The following is an 11,334-nucleotide window of genomic DNA, read 5'->3' on the forward strand; positions in this document are numbered from 1 at the left end:
CGTTGCCCGACATGCCATGCCACGGCCTCGGCCCGCATGCCTTGCCACCGCGTTGCCCAGCATGCCATGCCACCGCGTTGCCCGGCGTGCCATGCCTTAGCCTTGGCCAACATGTCGAGCCACGGCCTCGGCCCGCATGCCTTGCTACGGCGTCGCCCAACATGCCATGCCACGGCCTCGGCCCGCATGCCATGCCACGGCCTCGGCCCGCATGCCTTGGTACGGCGTCGCCCAACATGCCATGCCACGGCCTCGACCCGCATTACATGCCACAGCCTCGGCCCGCATTACATGCCACGGCCTCGGCCCGCATGACATGCCACGGCCTCGGCCCGCATGCCATGCCACGGCCTCGGCCCGCATGCCATGCCATGCCACGGCCCGCATGTCTTGCCACGGCGTTGCCAAACATGCCATGCCACGGCCTCGGCCCGCATGCCATGCCACGGCGTCGCCCAACATGCCATGCCACGGCCACGGCCCGCATGCCATGCCACGGCCTCGGCCCGCATGCCTTGCTACGGCGTTGCCCAACATGCCATGCCACGGCCTCGGCCCGCATGCCTTGCCACCGCGTTGCCCAGCATGCCATGCCACCGCGTTGACCGGCGTGCCATGCCTTAGCCTTGGCCAACATGTCGAGCCACGGCCTGGGCCAAACTTGCCATGACACGGCCTCGGCCCGCATGCCATGCCACGGCCTCGGCCCGCATGACATGCCACGGCCTCGGCCCGCATGCCTTGCTACGGCGTCGCCCAACATTCCATGCCACGGCCTCGGCCCGCATGCCAAGCCACGGCCTCGGCCCGCATGACATGCCACGGCCTCGGCCCGCATGCCTTGCCACGACGTCGCCCAACTTGCCATGCCACGGCCTCGGCCCGCATGCCATGCCACGGCCTCGGCTCGCATGACATGCCACGGCCTCGGCCCGCATGCCTTGCTACGGCGTCGCCCAACATGCCATGCCACGGCCTCGGCCCGCATGCCATGCCACGGCCTCGGCCCGCATGACATGCCACGGCCTCGGACCGCATGCCTTGCTACGGCGTCGCCCAACATGCCATGCCACGGCCCCGGCCCGCATGCCTTGCCACCGCGTTGCCCGGCATGCCATGCCACCGCGTTGCCCGGCGTGCCATGCCTTAGCCTTGGCCAACATGTCGTGCCACGGCCTCGGCCCGCATGCCATGCCATGCCACGGCCCGCATGTCTTGCCACGGCGTTGCAAACATGCCATGCCACGGCCTCGGCCCGCATGCCTTGCTACGGCGTCGCCCAACATGCCATGCCACGGCCTCGGTCAGCATGCCATGCCATGGCACCGCCTTGTCCAGCACGCCGTGCCGCAGCGTTGGCCAGCATGCCTTGGCCGGCATGCCATGCCAATGCCTTGGGCCAACATGGCGTGCCACGGGCTGGGCCATGCCGGTCCGTTGCCCGGCATGCCACGGCCGTGGCGGCATGGCAAGCCACGGCCTCGGCCAGCATGCCATGCCCCGGCCTCGCCCAGCATGCCATGGCACGGTCTTGGTCAGCATGCCATGCCATGGCACCGCCTTGTGCAACGTTGGCCAGCATGCCTTGGCCGGCATGCCATGCCAATGCCTTGGGCCAACATGGCGTGCCACGGGCTGGGCGAGCATGGCATGCCACGAGCTGGGCGAGCATGCCACGCCACGGCCTTGGCTAGCAGCAAGGCATGCCACGGCCTCGGCGAGCATGCCATGCCATGCCAAGGCCAAGGCCAAGGCCAAAGCCAAGGCCAAGGCCAAGGCCAAGGCAGTGGGCAAGGCCAAGTCCCTGTGCAAGGCATGGCCAAGGCCAAGGCCATGGCATGCCACCGCCTCGATCGATCTTTTTGAACATGATTCTTTTATAATCTTACCCAAACCGTGCAACACAATTAAAAATGCACTACAATCAATTTTAAATGTCATTCCCTATTTTTTTGCAATTTTTCTGGAGCTTTTCGAATTTTTAAAGCCCTTATTTGGCATAAAAAAATCAAAATAAAATAAAAAAAATGAAAAAAATAATTTAATAATTTCTATAATTACTAGTGAATCATCCTTTAATTATGGGAATTTTTCCATAATTTTTTGACCATTTTTATTAATTTTTATTATTTTTTAAGTATTAATATCGAAATAAATTAAAATAAAATATTTTCGGTAAAAAAACATTTTTTTTAATTTTTTTTATGGTGTATTAAATTATTTCCTACAACTTTCATGTTGAAAGTTTTGGCAAAAAACCATTACTTTTTAAAAAAACCCCATTATGACTCCTCGAACATGCTTGATGTTTCCTCCTGCCAGACTGAAAAGGGCTTAACAGGCTATTATAAGGGGGGGGCACCTCCCTTGCCCAGGGCAAGGCAGTGGCAGGTACGCCCCATGTTGGGCGCGGCCTGGGCTGCGGCCTTGGGTTACATGCACTGCGGCTCGACCGCGGCCTGGGCTGCGGCCTGGGGCGGCTCGGCCGCGGCCTTGGGCGGCCTGGACCGCGGCCTTGGGCGGCCTTGCGCGGCCTGGGCGCGGCCTTGGGCGGCCTGGGCGCGGCCTTGCGCGGCCTGGCCGCGGCCTTGGGCAGCATGGCGTGGCATCCGCGCGGGCGTGGGCGGCCTGGCATGCGCGCGGCATGGGCAGCACGGCATGGCATGCGCACGGCCTGGGCGGCCTGGCATGCAGCCGGCCTGGCATGCCCGCGGCGTGGGCAGCACGGCATGGCATGCGCACGGCCTGGGCGGCCTGGCATGCAGCCGGCCTGGCATGCCCGCGGCGTGGGCAGCACGGCATGGCATGCGCACGGCCTGGGCGGCCTGGCATGCAGCTGGCCTGGGCAGCACGGCATGGCATGCGCACGGCCTGGGCGGCCTGGCATGCAGCCGGCCAGGGCAGCCTGGCCTGGCATGCCCGCGGCGTGGGCAGCGTGGCCTGTACGAATACCGCGCGCGTGGTCTTTTGACCACGGTGCGCGTGTTGCGCGCATGGTCGCGCACGCCTTTGCACGCCTTCGCACGCAACGCACGTCTAGTGATAAGAACCGCAGCCAAGGCAGCCCAGCCCCAAGGCCATGGCCAGCAGCATGGCATGCCACGGCCAAGGCAGGCCAGCCAAAGCCAGCAGCATGCCATGCCAAGGCCAAGGCCAGCAGCATGCCATGCCACGGCCAAGGCAGCCCAGCCAAAGCCAGCAGCATGCCATGCCAAGGCCAAGGCCAGCAGCATGCCATGCCACGGCCAAGGCAGCCCAGCCAAAGCCAGCAGCTTGCCATGCCAAGGCCAAGGCCAGCAGCATGCCATGCCACGGCCAAGGCAGCCCAGCCAAAGCCAGCAGCATGCCATGCCAAGGCCAAGGCCAGCAGCATGCCATGCCACGGCCAAGGCAGCCCAGCCAAAGCCAGCAGCATGCCATGCCAAGGCCTAGGCCAGCAGCATGCCATGCCACGGCCAAGGCAGGCCTGCCAAAGCCAGCAGCATGCCATGCCAAGGCCAAGGCCAGCAGCATGCCATGCCACGGCCAAGGCAGCCCAGCCAAAGCCAGCAGCATGCCATGTCAAGGCCTAGGCCAGCAGCATGCCATGCCACGGCCAAGGCAGCCCAGCCAAAGCCAGCAGCTTGCCATGCCAAGGCCAAGGCCAGCAGCATGCCATGCCACGGCCAAGGCAGCCCAGCCAAAGCCAGCAGCATGCCATGCCAAGGCCAAGGCCAGCAGCATGCCATGCCACGGCCAAGGCAGCCCAGCCAAGGCCAGCAGCATGCCATGCCACGGCCAAGGCAGCCCAGCCAAAGCCAGCAGCTTGCCATGCCAAGGCCAAGGCCAGCAGCATGCCATGCCACGGCCAAGGCAGCCCAGCCAAAGCCAGCAGCATGCCATGCCAAGGCCAAGGCCAGCAGCATGCCATGCCACGGCCAAGGCAGCCCAGCCAAAGCCAGCAGCATGCCATGCCAAGGCCAAGGCCAGCAGCATGCCATGCCACGGCCAAGGCAGCCCAGCCAAAGCCAGCAGCATGCCATGCCAAGGCCTAGGCCAGCAGCATGCCATGCCACGGCCAAGGCAGGCCTGCCAAAGCCAGCAGCATGCCATGCCAAGGCCAAGGCCAGCAGCATGCCATGCCACGGCCAAGGCAGCCCAGCCAAAGCCAGCAGCATGCCATGCCAAGGCCTAGGCCAGCAGCATGCCATGCCACGGCCAAGGCAGCCCAGCCAAAGCCAGCAGCATGCCATGCCAAGGCCAAGGCCAGCAGCATGCCATGCCACGGCCAAGGCAGCCCAGCCAAGGCCAGCAGCATGCCATGCCACGGCCAAGGCAGCCCAGCCAAAGCCAGCAGCTTGCCATGCCAAGGCCAAGGCCAGCAGCATGCCATGCCACGGCCAAGGCAGCCCAGCCAAAGCCAGCAGCATGCCATGCCAAGGCCAAGGCCAGCAGCATGCCATGCCACGGCCAAGGCAGCCCAGCCAAAGCCAGCAGCATGCCATGCCAAGGCCTAGGCCAGCAGCATGCCATGCCACGGCCAAGGCAGGCCTGCCAAAGCCAGCAGCATGCAATGCCAAGGCGAAGGCAGCCCAGCCAAAGCCAGCAGCATGCCATGCCAAGGCCAAGGCCAGCAGAATGCCATGCCACGGCCAAGGCAGGCCAGCCAAAGCCAGCAGCATGCCATGCCAAGGCCAAGGCCAGCAGCATGCCATGCCACGGCCAAGGCAGCCCAGGCAAAGCCAGCAGCATGCCATGCCAAGGCCTAGGCCAGCAGCATGCCATGCCACGGCCAAGGCAGGCCAGCCAAAGCCAGCAGCATGCCATGCCAAGGCCAAGGCCAGCAGCATGCCATGCCACGGCCAAGGCAGCCCAGCCAAAGCCAGCAGCATGCCAGGCCAAGGCCTTGGCCAGCAGCATGCCATGCCACGGCCAAGGCAGGCCTGCCAAAGCCAGCAGCATGCCATGCCAAGGCCAAGGCCAGCAGCATGCCATGCCACGGCCAAGGCAGCCCAGCCAAAGCCAGCAGCATGCCATGCCAAGGCCTAGGCCAGCAGCATGCCATGCCACGGCCAAGGCAGCCCAGCCAAAGCCAGCAGCATGCCATGCCAAGGCCAAGGCCAGCAGCATGCCATGCCACGGCCAAGGCAGCCCAGCCAAAGCCAGCAGCATGCCATGCCAAGGCCTAGGCCAGCAGCATGCCATGCCACGGCCAAGGCAGCCCAGCCAAAGCCAGCAGCATGCCATGCCAAGGCCAAGGCCAGCAGCATGCCATGCCACGGCCAAGGCAGCCCAGCCAAAGCCAGCAGCATGCCATGCCAAGGCCTAGGCCAGCAGCATGCCATGCCACGGCCAAGGCAGCCCAGCCAAAGCCAGCAGCATGCCATGCCAAGGCCAAGGCCAGCAGCATGCCATGCCACGGCCAAGGCAGCCCAGCCAAAGCCAGCAGCATGCCATGCCAAGGCCTAGGCCAGCAGCATGCCATGCCACGGCCAAGGCAGCCCAGCCAAAGCCAGCAGCATGCCATGCCATGGCCTAGGCCAGCAGCATGCCATGCCACGGCCAAGGCAGGCCAGCCAAAGCCAGCAGGATGCCATGCCAAGGCCTAGGCCAGCAGGATGCCATGCCAAGGCCTAGGCCAGCAGCATGCCATGCCACGGCCAAGGCAGGCCAGCCAAAGCCAGCAACATGCCATGCCAAGGCCAAGGCCAGCAGCATGCCATGCCACGGCCAACGCAGCCCAGCCAAAGCCGGCGGCATGCCATGCCAAGGCCAAGGCCAGCAGCATGCCATGCCACGACCAAGGCTGCCAGCCAAAGCCAGCCGCATGCCATGCCAAGGCCTAGGCCAGCAGCATGCCATGCCACGGCCAAGGCAGCCCAGCCAAAGCCAGCAGCATGCCATGCCAAGGCCTAGGCCAGCAGCATGCCATGCCACGGCCAAGGCAGCCCAGCCAAGGCCAGCAGCATGCCATGCCACGGCCAAGGCAGCCCAGCCAAAGCCAGCAGCTTGCCATGCCAAGGCCAAGGCCAGCAGCATGCCATGCCACGGCCAAGGCAGCCCAGCCAAAGCCAGCAGCATGCCATGCCAAGGCCAAGGCCAGCAGCATGCCATGCCACGGCCAAGGCAGCCCAGCCAAAGCCAGCAGCATGCCATGCCAAGGCCAAGGCCAGCAGCATGCCATGCCACGGCCAAGGCAGCCCAGCCAAAGCCAGCAGCATGCCATGCCAAGGCCTAGGCCAGCAGCATGCCATGCCACGGCCAAGGCAGGCCTGCCAAAGCCAGCAGCATGCCATGCCAAGGCCAAGGCCAGCAGCATGCCATGCCACGGCCAAGGCAGCCCAGCCAAAGCCAGCAGCATGCCATGCCAAGGCCTAGGCCGGCAGCATGCCATGCCACGGCCAAGGCAGCCCAGGCAAAGCCAGCAGCATGCCATGCCAAGGCCAAGGCCAGCAGAATGCCATGCCACGGCCAAGGCAGGCCAGCCAAAGCCAGCAGCATGCCATGCCAAGGCCAAGGCCAGCAGCATGCCATGCCACGGCCAAGGCAGCCCAGGCAAAGCCAGCAGCATGCCATGCCAAGGCCTAGGCCAGCAGCATGCCATGCCACGGCCAAGGCAGGCCAGCCAAAGCCAGCAGCATGCCATGCCAAGGCCAAGGCCAGCAGCATGCCATGCCACGGCCAAGGCAGCCCAGCCAAAGCCAGCAGCACGCCAGGCCAAGGCCTTGGCCAGCAGCATGCCATGCCACGGCCAAGGCAGGCCTGCCAAAGCCAGCAGCATGCCATGCCAAGGCCAAGGCCAGCAGCATGCCATGCCACGGCCAAGGCAGCCCAGCCAAAGCCAGCAGCATGCCATGCCAAGGCCTAGGCCAGCAGCATGCCATGCCACGGCCAAGGCAGGCCAGCCAAAGCCAGCAGCATGCCATGCCAAGGCCAAGGCCAGCAGCATGCCATGCCACGGCCAAGGCAGCCCAGCCAAAGCCAGCAGCATGCCATGCCAAGGCCTAGGCCAGCAGCATGCCATGCCACGGCCAAGGCAGCCCAGCCAAAGCCAGCAGCATGCCATGCCAAGGCCAAGGCCAGCAGCATGCCATGCCACGGCCAAGGCAGCCCAGCCAAAGCCAGCAGCATGCCATGCCAAGGCCTAGGCCAGCAGCATGCCATGCCACGGCCAAGGCAGCCCAGCCAAAGCCAGCAGCATGCCATGCCAAGGCCAAGGCCAGCAGCATGCCATGCCACGGCCAAGGCAGCCCAGCCAAAGCCAGCAGCATGCCATGCCAAGGCCTAGGCCAGCAGCATGCCATGCCACGGCCAAGGCAGCCCAGCCAAAGCCAGCAACATGCCATGCCAAGGCCAAGGCCAGCAGCATGCCATGCCACGGCCAAGGCAGCCCAGCCAAAGCCAGCAGCATGCCATGCCAAGGCCTAGGCCAGCAGCATGCCATGCCACGGCCAAGGCAGGCCTGCCAAAGCCAGCAGCATGCCATGCCAAGGCCAAGGCCAGCAACATGCCATGCCACGGCCAAGGCAGCCCAGCCAAAGCCAGCAGCTTGCCATGCCAAGGCCTAGGCCAGCAGCATGCCATGCCACGGCCAAGGCAGCCCAGCCAAAGCCAGCAGCATGCCATGCCAAGGCCTAGGCCAGCAGCATGCCATGCCACGGCCAAGGCAGCCCAGCCAAAGCCAGCAGCATGCCATGCCAAGGCCAAGGCCAGCAGCATGCCATGCCACGGCCAAGGCAGCCCAGCCAAAGCCAGCAGCATGCCATGCCAAGGCCTAGGCCAGCAGCATGCCATGCCACGGCCAAGGCAGGCCTGCCAAAGCCAGCAGCATGCCATGTCAAGGCCAAGGCCAGCAGCATGCCATGCCACGGCCAAGGCAGCCCAGCCAAAGCCAGCAGCATGCCATGCCATGGCCTAGGCCAGCAGCATGCCATGCCACGGCCAACGCAGGCCAGCCAAAGCCAGCAGCATGCCATGCCAAGGCCTAGGCCACCAGCATGCCATGCCACGGCCAAGGCAGGCCAGCCAAAGCCAGCAGCATGCCATGCCAAGGCCAAGGCCAGCAGCATGCCATGCCACGGCCAACGCAGCCCAGCCAAAGCCGGCGGCATGCCATGCCAAGGCCAAGGCCAGCAGCATGCCATGCCACGACCAAGGCTGCCAGCCAAAGCCAGCAGCATGCCATGCCAAGCCCTAGGCCAGCAGCATGCCATGCCACGGCCAAGGCAGCCCAGCCAAAGCCAGCAGCATGCCATGCCAAGGCCTAGGCCAGCAGCATGCCATGCCACGGCCAAGGCAGCCCAGCCAAAGCCAGCAGCATGCCATGCCAAGGCCAAGGCCAGCAGCATGGCATGCCACGGCCAAGGCAGCCCAGCCAAAGCCAGCAGCATGCCATGCCAAGGCCAAGGCCAGCAGCATGCCATGCCACGGCCAAGGCAGCCCAGCCAAAGCCGCCAGCATGCCATGCCAAGGCCAAGGCCAAGGCCAGCAGCATGCCATGCCACGGCCAAGGCCAAGGCCAAGGCAGCCCATCCGAAGCCAGCAACATTCCATGGCAAGGCCAACGCAGCCCAGCCAAAGCCGGCGGCATGCCATGCCAAGGCCAAGGCCAGCCGCATGTCTTGCCACGGCCTTGTCCCGCAGCGTGGCGTGCCTTTGCCTTGGGCTAGAACATCGCATGCCACGCCCTTGGCAAGCAATCCTGTCCCTCGTGTAATTGCCATTTGGTTTGGCTTTGACTTACGTATATGTTGCCCTGCGAAATGCTTGTCCCTCGGGTAGTAGCCGTTTGGTTGCCTTTGACTTGCGAACCCGTTGCTAGTGCTTTCCCCAGTGGAAGCTTGTTGGGAAAAGTATGTCCCTCGGAAGTTGCCTGTTGCGTTTGTTATTTGCATTCGAGCTATCCGATGCTTGCTGGGTTTCTCTAAGAGTTTTTGCACGTTCGTCGGGCTTTTTAATTATTTATTTACTCATAAAAATTATAATAAAATAAATTAAAAATAAAAAAATAATTAAAAAAATTACTATAATTACTAGTGCCTCATCTTATAATTGTTGGAATTTTTCTAGAATTTTTTGAGTATTTTTAGTAATTTTTATTATTTTTTAAGTATTAAAATTGAAATAAATTAAAATAAAATATTCCGGTGGCCAAATATTTTTTTATAATTTTTTTTATGGTGTATTAAATTATTTCATACAACTTTCATGTTGAAAGTTTTGGCAAAAAACCATTACTTTTTAAAAAAACCCCATTATGACTCCTCGAACATGCTTGATGTTTCCTCCTGCCAGATTGAAAAGGGCTTAACAGGCTATTATAAGGGGGGGGCACCTCCCTTAAGGCTGGCCAGCATGGCCAGGCCACAGGCCACGCCTATGCCTAGGCGGGCGCTTGGCACATGCCATCGCTTGGCTTGTGGCATTGGCTTGTGGCATCGAAACTACATAGCCAAGCACGGGATGCGTCGAGTGGCTGCCCGCGGCGGTGGCGGTGGCACGTTGGCCTAGGCCAGCATGCCATGCCACAGCCTTGGCCAGCAACATGGCATGCCAAAGCCTTGGCCAGCAGCATGCCATGCCTTGGCCTTGGCAAGCATGTCATGCCACGGCCTTGGCCAGCAGCATGCCATGCCACGGCCTTGGCCAGCAGCATGCCATGCCCCGGCCTTGGCCAGCAGCATGCCATGCCACGGCCTTGGCCAGCAGCATGCCATGCCACAGCCTTGGCCAGCAGCATGCCATGCCACAGCCTTGGCCAGCAACATGGCATGCCAAAGCCTTGGCCAGCAGCATGCCATGCCTTGGCCTTGGCAAGCATGTCATGCCACGGCCTTGGCCAGCAGCATGCCATGCCACGGCCTTGGCCAGCAGCATGCCATGCCACGGCCTTGGCCAGCAGCATGCCATGCCACGGCCTTGGCCAGCAACATGGCATGCCAAAGCCTTGGCCAGCAGCACGCCATGCCCCGGCCTTGGCAAGCTTGTCATGCCACGGCCATGGCCAGCAGCGTGCTATGCCCCGGCCTTGGCCAGCAGCTTGCCATGCCACGACCTTGGCCAGCAGCTTGCCATGCCCCGGCCTTGGCCAGCATGTCATGCCACGGCCTTGGCCAGCAGCATGCCATGCCACGGCCTTGGCCAGCAACATGGCATGCCGCGGCCTTGGCCGGCAGCATGGCATGCCGCGGCCTTTGCCGGCAGCATGCCATGCCGCGGCCTTTGCCAGCAGCATGGCAAGCCCAAGCCTTGGTCAGCAGCAGCATGCCATGCCAATGCCTTGGCCAGCAGCATGCCTTGCCACGGCCTCGTCCAGCAGCATGGCATGCCACGCCACGGCCTCGGCCATCAGCATGCCTTGCCACGGCCTCGGCCATCAGCATGCCTTGCCACGGCCTTGTCCAGCAGCATGGCATGCCCGGCCTTGGCCAGCAGCATGTCATGCCACGGCCTTGGCAAGCATGCCAAGCCATGGCCTTGGCAAGCATGCCATGTCCCTCGGGTAATTGTACAAGTTGCCTTGCGAAATGCATGTCCCTCGGTTAAATTGCCATTTGGTTGGCTTTGGCGTGCGAACGAGTTGCCTGTGCTTTCCTTGTGGAAGCTTGTTGCGAGAAGTATGTCCCTCGAAAGTTGCCTGTTGCGTTTGTTATTTGCATTCGCGCTAACCGGTGCTTGCTCGGCCTCTCTAAATGTTTTCGCGCGTTCGTCGGGCTTCTTGGTCCTTCGGGGGGTGATTCGTTTTGGGGGGCTGGTGCACAGTGTACGTCGTGGCGCGTGAGTTGTGTTCGGTTTGTGCGAGTTGGACGGATCCCTGCCTGTGCAGCGAACTCCACTGGTGCATTCCTCCATGTCCCTCGGGTTGTCTTCGACTCGCCTTCGGGTTGCTTGCGCTTCCCTAGTGGAAGGTGCCTTGCGAAAAGCGTGTCCCTCGGGTAATTGCCATTTGGTTGGCTTTGACGTTCGAACGAGTTGCCTATGCTTTCCTAGTGGAAGCTTGTTGCGAAAAGTATGTCCCTCGAAAGTTGCCTGTTGCGTTTGTTATTCGCATTCGCGCTAACCGGTGCTTGCTCGGCCTCTCTAAATGTTTTCGCGCGTTCGTCGGGCTTCTTAGTCCTTCGGGGGGTGATTCGTTTTGGGGGGCTGGTGCACAGTGTACGTCGTGGCGCGTGAGTTGTGTTCGGTTTGTGCGAGTTGGACGGATCCCTGCCTGTGCAGCGAACTCCACTGGTGCATTCCTCCATGTCCCTCGGGTTGTCTTCGACTCGCCTTCGGGTTGCCTGCGCTTCCCTAGTGGAAGGTGCCTTGCGAAAAGCGTGTCCCTCGGGTAATTGCCATTTGGTTGGCTTTGACGTT

This window comes from Camellia sinensis, unplaced genomic scaffold (genome assembly GCF_055761805.1).
Source record: "Camellia sinensis isolate YWXY unplaced genomic scaffold, ASM5576180v1 Unanchor6, whole genome shotgun sequence".
NCBI lineage: Eukaryota > Viridiplantae > Streptophyta > Magnoliopsida > Ericales > Theaceae > Camellia > Camellia sinensis.